Raw genomic sequence first — 9930 nt, 5'->3', positions numbered from 1 at the left:
GACACAGATTTTGGACCCAGGTAATTTTAGTTCTCTTTCCAGAGATTCTTATTCTACTGACTACACTTATTCTTTGGATAAGTGTAGTCAGTTAATTCACTTTTCTACACCCTACCATGAAACAGGACTGCTGTGTCTCCAGTGGGACCGTCCCTCTTCTTCAGAGAGACTGGTCTGGCATAGCAGCCCTGGAGTCTGTCATCCCCATGCCAGGTCCAAATTCTCCCTGAACCCTGGCCAGGCTCAGTATGGCACTTTTTTCCTGCACTGTGGGAACACTACCAGCAGGAAGTCTTCAAGGGCATATGTGTAGGCATGTTAAGACAGAGGGTTGAAGATCAGATATCCATCCTGAAGGCAAACATGGGAGTTCGGAGAACTCAGTGAAGTAAGCGGAAGACCCCTAAGCCAGATCAGCCCACTGCTTATAGGCTATTGGGGAGAAACAGGCAGCTTTAGGGTAAAAGCTAAGCTCTGTTGGAGGGGGTTGGGGTGGGAGACAATCTGTGTTCAGAGGATGTTTGCAGCTGATACTCTGCCCTGCAGGTCTTTCCTGTGTCTGACTTGCCTCAGAGCAGGGCAGGCTCTCACCCATCCCTCTGCCAGGGAAAGCAGAGTAATGCCATGTTCTGCCCAGCTGCAGAGCTCAGTTCCACACACTGCAGCATCTCTGCCTGGGACATCAAAGTGCCAAGCTCCTGCTGAAGGCATTGTTTCTGTTCCCAAAGAAGGCTGGCACCTAGCCTGCTGCTTGGCCGGGGTGGCCATCAGCATTGTTGCCAAGAGCCCCTCAAGCCTCTCATCCCTCCCTCATATTTAATGACTTCCATGCAGGGAAATTTGCTAGAAGGTCTCAGCCTTGTGTCAACTCTGTTACAAAGACTCTTCTAGGTGGGTGTTTGGTTCCTGCTTTCCAAGGAGAGTGTCTGGAGACTCAGGATGCTGTGTTTGGGGAGCACATGCCTCACACAAGCAACTTGTGGCAGGGATACAGATGGCTGTAGGTGTGACATGAGGCTTCTGTCCCCCATTACTGCTAATGGCAGTTCCTGCCTGGCTGCTGCATTACAGCCTCTCTGGATCCCAGCCACCAGTAGCAACTTCCCCAACCATCTCCAGAGGATCCCAGGAAAGGATTTTTGCTGATTATAACCTCCAAATCATTTTTTCTTTCATCTCAGTGGGTCAGATTCCTCAGGCTTAACCCTGAACCTTGAACTGAGTAGACAAACCCCCTTTATCTATCTGCATCCATGCACACACTCCCCTGCATGCCAAAGTTGCCTCCAGAACTGACTTCCAGTTAATATGGTTATTTACTTCCTGTCCAATTTTGCAAGTAATTCCTGAGTGCAGCCTTAGTGATTCCACCAAGTCAGAATCAGCTTCTAATTTTGGAGGTCTTTATCCTCCCTGTTACCAAAAAAATCCAGTTTCTTGGCTGGAGGAGCTCCTGCTCCTTCCCCTTCCTGACAGGGCCAGGACTGCCACCCTCAGCTCTGCTCCACGCCCCCAGTGATTCACTGCCAGACACCTGCAGGTGCTGTGGCCATACCTGCAATGTCAGGCTCCTCTCTTTTTTAAGGGGAGGGTAATTACAGCCCTGTGCAGGATTTTTAGGAAGGCTGGGCAAACCAGTTTGGTCATCCCTGTCCCCAAGGACACATCCTCGTATTGCCTGAGAGCAGCAGGGGAGGGACTCACTCAGGGGCAGGTCCAGAATGAGTTGCTGGGGTGTCCATTGTGCAAATCCCTCAGCATCCTCTATGCACCCCTGCTGTTGCTGGGATGGCATGTAATGCCATCATGTTTGAACTAATGAGTTCAGGGTCTGTTTTGGGGGCACTGAGGGGAGTTTAGGGGACTGGGGGCACAGGGCAGGTCAGCTCCTGGATGTGTCACCTCAGGGCAGCCCAGCCAGCTCTGCAGTGGAGAGCAGGACCACCTCATGCTTGCCCCAGAACAGGTTCTTTAATAAAGCATTTCAGCACATAGTGAGTCATTAATTACACCCAATCATACAATGCTAATAGTAGTAATATTAATTTAAAATTTTTTACAGCATTCCATACCATGTGCCTGCCCTTGCAGGCATCATGCACCTCCTCCTATCCTGCCTAGCCCACAGAACTACTGCTGAGCTCCTGCTTCTTGTTATGCTTCATCCATGCTGCTCAGAAACACCTGGGACATTGAAGGAATGTTCCCTGCACTCTGTCCTTAAAAATCTGGGACTTCTTGGCTCAGGTGAAGCCATTCCCAGGTGGGTTTTCAACAATGCTAAGCATCCCCAAACTCTGTGTGCCAGCATCTCCTTAGCGTGACCTTTTGGAGCTCCAGCTTTCCTAAGAGATACAGACAGACAGCAATGTGGCATCAGTGCGCCTCTGGGAAAATCCCACTCTGCCACACTTGCAGAGGGACCACTGGGAGCGTGTGGAGCCGCTTCCTCGGTGCTGTCTTTCCTGGGAGCAGCACCTGAGCATCGCCAGCCCTCAGCCCTCCCCGCTGGTGACGCCCTCCAGCACACGGCTCGAAGCGCACGAGTGCCGCCCCGCACGCACACCTGTGTACACACACATCCCTGCTCCCTCGGCTCCGGCCTCAGGAATGCTGCCGGCGTCACGCGCAGCTGCCAGGAAGGGGCTGCGGTGGACGCGGCTGCCGAGCAAGTTTAGCACATTGATCCCGACTTCTGTCGGCTTAACCCCTGCACCAGCTTGTCCCCTCCCGGGGTCTTCCCAAAAACACCACTGCTGTGGAAATGCTCCACTCCCCTGGCAGCTGTGGAGAGCTAAACTTGCGGCAAAAGCCTTGGCACAACCCTGTAGCCTGGTATCACCTGCAGGTGTCTGCAGGCAAAGCCAGCTCCTGTTCAGAGCTCCCACCTCCAGCACTTCTGCATCCATCCCCATCTCTTTGGCCAGCCCATGGCTGTGGCTGTTGTTTTTTTTTACCAAGTACCCCAAAACCTCATCCCAGTGATAACACCTGGACATGGCACTTCTCGCTGTCTGGCACCTTCACCCAGATTTGATGGAGTTTCTTGCTGCTTCTGTGGAGTGGGGGCTCTGTCCCACTTCAATAAATCTGCATTTCATTGTAGGATTAAATAGTTCCTCCCTTTGGTTTCTGTGGTATTTTCAAGTGTTTTAAATTCTCAAGCATTAACACATAACAGAGTCATTTGTAACTCTCAAAAATAACCCGGCACATAGGCTAATGACACACTCCATAATGTTTGAGTGTCCATCCCAGGTATGGCCATATCACAGAAACATGTAGCCACTGAGCAATCTTCACAATGGCCAAGAGGTGGGAGACTTCATCAAGGCAACAGGGTATGGTAAAGTAGATGTTTGTAGTTTTAACTTCAAAACATTGAAGTTTTAAAAAAAAGCTCAAGGGCTTCACCCTGGGCTTCAGGCAAACACCCAGCACATTCCTGGCAGCCGAAAAAGTAAAGTCCAAGGAGAGCTGGAGCCCAGACACTGCCTGTGGGATGGGGTCAGAGGGACGCCCAGGTCTCTCCTGGGGCTCAGGGACCACCCAGGAAAAACAGTGTTGCACTGATTAAAACGAGGTTCAATCATCACTCTTTTCTTGGATGGATGATTGTTTGTTAAGTCTCACCTGGTTCATTAAGTCTCAGCCATCTGCATTGGGACACAGAAAGTACTTTGCATCCTCCCTCCACCAGCAGAAGCTGCAGCTTCAGGGCTTTATAAGGGCAATGCTGAGGTTCACAGGGTGATACAACAGCCAGAGCCCTCCTGGGTGGGTGAAATGCTGGGATGGTGTGTTAGACACCCTGTCTGAAGAAAAAAAAACCAAAAAAGCAAAGCTTAACTAAATCATACATCTATGTCAGGGGCAGAGAGAGAGACTGATTTTTACTGTCCGAAGTCAGTCTCTGGCAGCTTGATCTGAAAACTGTGGTGATCTGAATTACACAAAGAGAACTAATGGGAAGTTGGTATGCTTTGAAATGTACTGGCAGTTTTACCTCCTCTTAAATTACCAATTTGCATCTCGCACAGATTGTTTTGTGTGCCTTGTTTTTATTCTCTGGTTTCTTTGTTTGCTTTATGCAACAGGCAAGAGCAAATTTACCTTATTTCCTGTCTGTTGCCGGGCTTGATTTACACATAGCAACAAGGAGGAGAAACCCTTTTCTTTTTTTTTTCTGGTAGTAAAAAACAACTTGCAGTCTCTAAAAATCACATTGGAGACACTGAAGAAAAGAAAAAAAAAACCCTTTTCTCTTGCAGTCTTGTCATGTTTTATCAGTGATGAGTTGGTATGCCTTGCCTGTCCCACCAAGGCATCCCTTGGCAATCTCCCTGCAGTAGAAGTGCTCTGTTTCCCAGCCACAACAGAAAAAAAATCAGTCTTCAGGGCAGCTCCTGAGACAAGAGGGAGTGGAGAGAGCCAAGAACATGCAAGCGTGAGTTTTATTTATTTGTGGCTTAAACCTCTGAGTGCCAAATCACCTGGCAATGTGAGTGCCCTCCCCACCTTTCCAAACCCAACTTGCATATTGCTGAGCAAACGTCAGCAGACGTGATGGTGGTGGTGGTGATGATGATGACAACTTGATTAATTAAAATCTTCAAGCACACCTGACTCAGATTTCTAACAGCTCTGGCCTTTTTTATTCTTTGGTTCACACACACACACACACACACACACACACACACACACACCAATTCCAATGACTCTTCAAGACAGGTATGTTACATACTTATTCACCTGATGGGGAACAGAGGCAAGGCAGTGGAGAACTTCGCTGGAATGCAAATTCAGGAATTCAGGAAGAGCATTCAGGAAATTCCCTCACAGTTCTCCATTTTGCTTTTGCTTCTTATAGAAACAGAGATTAAGCAACAGTGTTGACTGTGTTTCTGCCACATCCCTCCTATTTTGTGATTTTCAGCCCACAAGGGCTGCCTCACCTCCGGATGCAGGTGCTTCAGAGCCGTTTTGTGGAATTTGGCAGCTCAGCTGGGTGGAGGAGAAAGACCAAGTCTTCCACTGCAGGGAGGAAGATAGTGAGGCACTCTGAACTGCATTACTAGCCACTCAAGGGTCCAGCAAAGATGGTGCTGTCAGAAATCAGCTTCAAAGCTCTGCCGCTCCAGGAACAACTTGCTAAAGACTTAATCTGTGAATATTGAATCCTTCTTTTGCACTGAGATGAGTCCCCAGCATGTGGCCTCACTTCATCCCTTGGTCTGCTTTTGGCTGGAAGGGAGAAGCACTCTGGCTCTGAGCTGGGATGAACCCCTCTTTCCTGGCTCCTAAAGCCCCTGCAAGGCTGCTCTGTGAGCCAGAGCTCTCATGTGCTTAGGTCAGATTCATTTTCTTCTCCAGCAAAGACACCTTTGGGCTCTAAATACGGGTTCTTCCACCAAAATAAAAACTGGGCATCAGCTTTGGGGGAATCTTGGCAAATCTTTACTGACCTTTAGCCTTGTTTGATCTCAAACAGTAGAAGTTACCTGTCCTGGCTTAGAAAGTGGGGAGAGACATACCCCAAGACGAGTCAGGGGAACACGGACTGAGACCAGATGCCTCCTGGAGGTGCTGGCAGCTGCACAGAGAGCTGAAGGCTTTGTGCTATTTAACATTCAGGTGGATCCAAAAGTCCCAAAACCCAGGGATGTCAGGCATGCCTCCCAACTGAATGGTACCTCATCCTGCCCTGCTGTGAATTACTGAGCCATGGGCAAAAGTCTTCACTGGCCCCTGGGAGATGGGCCTCTGTCCTGAAACAGGCTGGTTATTCTACTCAAGTTTTATGCTGGCCATGAATGACTCTGTTGTCATTTGGGGTTTCCTTTGCTTCCCCTCTGCCTGGTGTGTGAGGAAACACAAAGAGACAGATACCACAGGAAGCAGGTCTTGCAGTGTGTGTGAGGACAGAAGCAATATCCAGGGAAGAAAGTATGGGCATGGGACAATTGGAAGTCACCTGGCAGATGGTGGGCATCTCATTTTGGGGAATTTCCCTTTGGTTTGTTTTTAAACAATCTGTAGGATTGTACCCAAGACTCAGTGAGCAGGAGTGGAGACAAAAAGGAAACAATTTTCAGATGATCATAGTACTACAAGGTCTCTGTGTCCAGGGGAGGAACAGCTGTGTAGGCTGGGAATCTTCTGCAACAAAAAGACACCACAGGAAAGGTTATAGTACAGCCTGCAAAGTTACAAGGGGCAGAGTGTGGCTGGACAGAAAAGGATCATTTATCATTTTCTTCACTGTGAGGATGAGGGCATCAAAAAAGCTATGAGGTAGCAGGATCAAAACAAGCCCCAAGAAAATTACTCTGCACCCAAACAGATCATTAGATTGGGCAGCTGTTAGGTACAGGATGTTGCAAATGCTTAAAATTTATCTGCCTTCAAAAATAACCAAACAAATTAAAGGGAGAAAAATTTGAAGGCTATTATGTATAAGAACACTTCTGGCTCACGGAGTCTGAGTCACAAAAAAAAAAAGGTTGGACACTGAGGAAATATTCTGGGGAAATATCACTTGTCCTTGTACCAGGGGGGACTTGCATGAAGAGAAATGGTGGGGTAGATGGGTCCTTGTGGGCTATTTCTAGATTCCAGAATAGAGAAGCACCCAGCACTGAAGCTTTGTGCTGGCCATGACAAGTTTGCTATCTACCTGTGTGAATCTGCCCCAAGACCTCACTGCTGTGCTGTGCCAAGCACTTCCTGGAGGTTTGGGGGGGACAGAACACGTGGCCCCCAGCAGGTGGGGACAGAAGATAATGCCTATCAGGACTTGTGCAAGCAGGTCCTTGGAGATAAGACAGTGTCTGGGGAATCACTTAGTGCAGTGCCTTGATAGAACAGCAGCTGCTGGCTCTCAAGCCAAGAAACCAGCCCTGAAGGTCATGAGATAAAGTGAAGGCAGAGGGAAACCATGACCTAGCAGTGAGAATTTCCAAATATCCTTTTTCATTCCTGTGAAGGAAAATGAGATAAAAAGGGAAAATATTCAAAGCAATACATACCTCTAGCAGACACAGCTCATCCCAGCTGACCCAGACTCAGCTGCAAGATCAGGCTCTGAAAGTTTGTGCAGTATTTCCATGGTCTTCACGGTCAAGGTGCCCTGTGAGCTGTATGAGAAATGGACTGGCAGGAGCAGAATTCAATGTCATCCCAACACATAGGAGCACTTTTCAATCTTCTGGCCTGTTTATACAGCTGTGTCTATAAAAGAGGCAAGTTCACTACCCCCAAAACAGCTTCCAAGTCTTTAAGCCTTCCATTACCCCCATATCAATATTTTCCATCAGATGGCTGTACACTGTACCCTGTACACCAATGTCTCTGCACAGCATTGTCATCCCTCTCTCTGTGTGCAAACTATCTCTGGTACAGCTGGTCTCAGTGCTGATAGAGACCCTCAAAGTCTCGGGTCTCACTTGGCAACTACCTCCAATGTCAATAAAATATGACTCAAATGGGCCCATTGCCAAACTGATGACCACAAAACACAGGCAGGGATGGAATGTCCTCCAGAGGGACCTGGACAAGCTCAAGGAGTGGGCCCATGAGAATTGCATGAGGTTCAACAAGGCCATGCACACTTGGGTTGGAGCAACCCCTTATACTAGCCCAGGCTGGGTATGAACAGCCCCAGAGCAGCCCTGCCCAGAAGGGCTTGGGGGTGCTGTGGGTGAGAGGCTGCACATGCCCCGGCCATGGCACTGCCAGCCCAGAGAGCCAAACGTGTCCTGGGCTGCATCCAAAGCCCCGTGGGCAGCAGGGCAGGGAGGGGATTCTGCCCCTCTGCTCTGCTCTGCTGAGACCCACCTGGAGCACTGCATCCAGCTCTTGGGTCTGTGCTATAAAAAAAAGTACAGACTTGTGTGCTGGTTTTGAGTACAGTATCTGGGGTAGAGTTCATTTTCTACACAGTTGGCTTTCTTCACAGTTATGTGGCTGAGTGTTGAGTTTGTGCTGAACACAGTGTTAATAACATAGACATGTTTTTGTAATTGCTGAGCGGTAACAAAGAGCCAAAGCTTTTTCTGCTTCTCATACCACCACGCTGGTGAGACAACTGGGAGTGCAGAGGAGGCTGGGAGTAGACACAGCCAAGACAGGTGACCCCAAACTTATCAAACTGATTCCAGACCATATGAAATCATGCTGAGTATATAAAGTGTGGTGAAGGAGGTAGGGGAACATTTGGAGTGATGGTATTTGTCTTCCCAAGTAACCATTATGTATGATGGAGCCCTGCTCTCCTGAAGATGGCTGAACACCTGCCTGCCCATGGGAAGCAGTGGATTAATTCCTTGTTTTGCTTTGCTTGCATGTGTGGCTTTTGCTTTTCCTATTAAACTCTCTCAAGCCACATGTTTTCTCTTTTATTGCTCCAATTCTCTGCCCAATCCCACCAGGGAGAGTGGCTGCCTGGGGCTTGGCTGCTGGCTGGGGCTAAATCACTGCAGCCTGTCAGAGAGGGGGTGGATGCCCCATTCCTGGAAACATCAAGACCAGTTTGGACAAGGCCCTGAGCAACCTGCTGCAGTGGAAGATGTCCCTGCTCACTGCTGGGGCGTGGAATCAGGCCTTTACAGGTGCCTCCCAACCCAAGCCATTCTGATTCCATGATTCAATAAGTGAGAATCCTTTTGTTTTCTCCTACTTTACTAAAGTTTTGGAAATACCTCCATGGATAGGAACAGGCAGGAGCTTCATGAGCTCCTGTTTTCCAAGAGCCCCAGAAAAAAAGATTACTAAAATGTTTTTTATTACTTATTAATCATCAGAATATGAGGAGAAACAGCAGAGTAATTAGATTGTACTCTGTTATCAGAACTTTTGACTGCTTTTGCAGGTTTCTAGACAGCAAGCAGATGTGAAAGAAGCATATATGTATATATATTTAATCTATATGTGAAAGCCAGTATATGGATGACTGTAAGCAAAAAGAAGGTTAGGGCAGTGGAGTCAATGGGACAATATTTTCACATATATGAAGAAACCCTACAGAAAAATGCCCTATGGCATTGCAAATTGCTCTGGAAGAAGCAGCTTTATACTGTTATAGGACAAGTTAGGCACACTGTTTGCAAACCCTCCCTTCTAATTTCTTTTGCTTGTAAGCATTCAAGTAAATGAAAGTATGTCTCACTCTAGGGAAAATCTCTGCATTTCTGAAGCTGAGCACACGTTCTGATGCTTAGGGAAGGATCTGAGTGTCCTGGCAATGCTCACCAGTGCTGCACTTAAAGGGAAAAAAACAGAGATAAATATATTAATAATGGATGCTGAGAGAAAAACATGCTTGAGGTGGAGAAAGGCTTTTATCTAAGTTTTGTGGCCTTCGTGGAATGTTGGCTGCCTGTTTGCAGAGAGAAGAATTCACTCCTCTGAAAGTCCTTACTGATTCCTCTGTTCCCATCTTGCAACCCCTGCTCTGCACATTTTCCCTGAGGGAGAGGCCTCCACCCCACAGGCCTTTTCTGCTTTACCCCACTCTTACTTAAGGGGTAGCATGAAGAGAGAAATAGCTAAATAGCTAAAACTTACCCTTTTTGGTTATTTTTGACCACTGGCAAGTACATTCACAGGTTTTTAAACTTCCCCAGGGCAAAAGCAAAGTAAGGGCCTTTGATTGTCTTGGAGATAAGGAGATGCAGACCCATAGGGCCAGACTACAGCCAGCTCACCCAGCTGAAAGCCTTCCCTGCAGCACCACTGAATGTGTCAAAGACAAGAAGAACAGCATATTAATTTAAAGCACTGTGCAAATGAGGGTCCAGATACAAAGGCTTAGCTCTTAAACTCCGTCCCTCCTACTCTTCTAGATCCTTGAAATAGAAAAAACATAGGAAAAACAAACCCATTTGAGATAAAAACCACAGCTTATTGTTTGGGACAGCATCAGAGCTTTCT

This window comes from Onychostruthus taczanowskii, unplaced genomic scaffold (assembly GCF_017590055.1).
Source record: "Onychostruthus taczanowskii isolate IOZ18803 unplaced genomic scaffold, ASM1759005v1 scaffold70, whole genome shotgun sequence".
Taxonomy (NCBI): Eukaryota; Metazoa; Chordata; class Aves; order Passeriformes; family Passeridae; genus Onychostruthus; species Onychostruthus taczanowskii.
The sequence above is the reverse complement of the archived record's forward strand: the minus strand, read 5'-3'. Positions refer to the sequence as shown.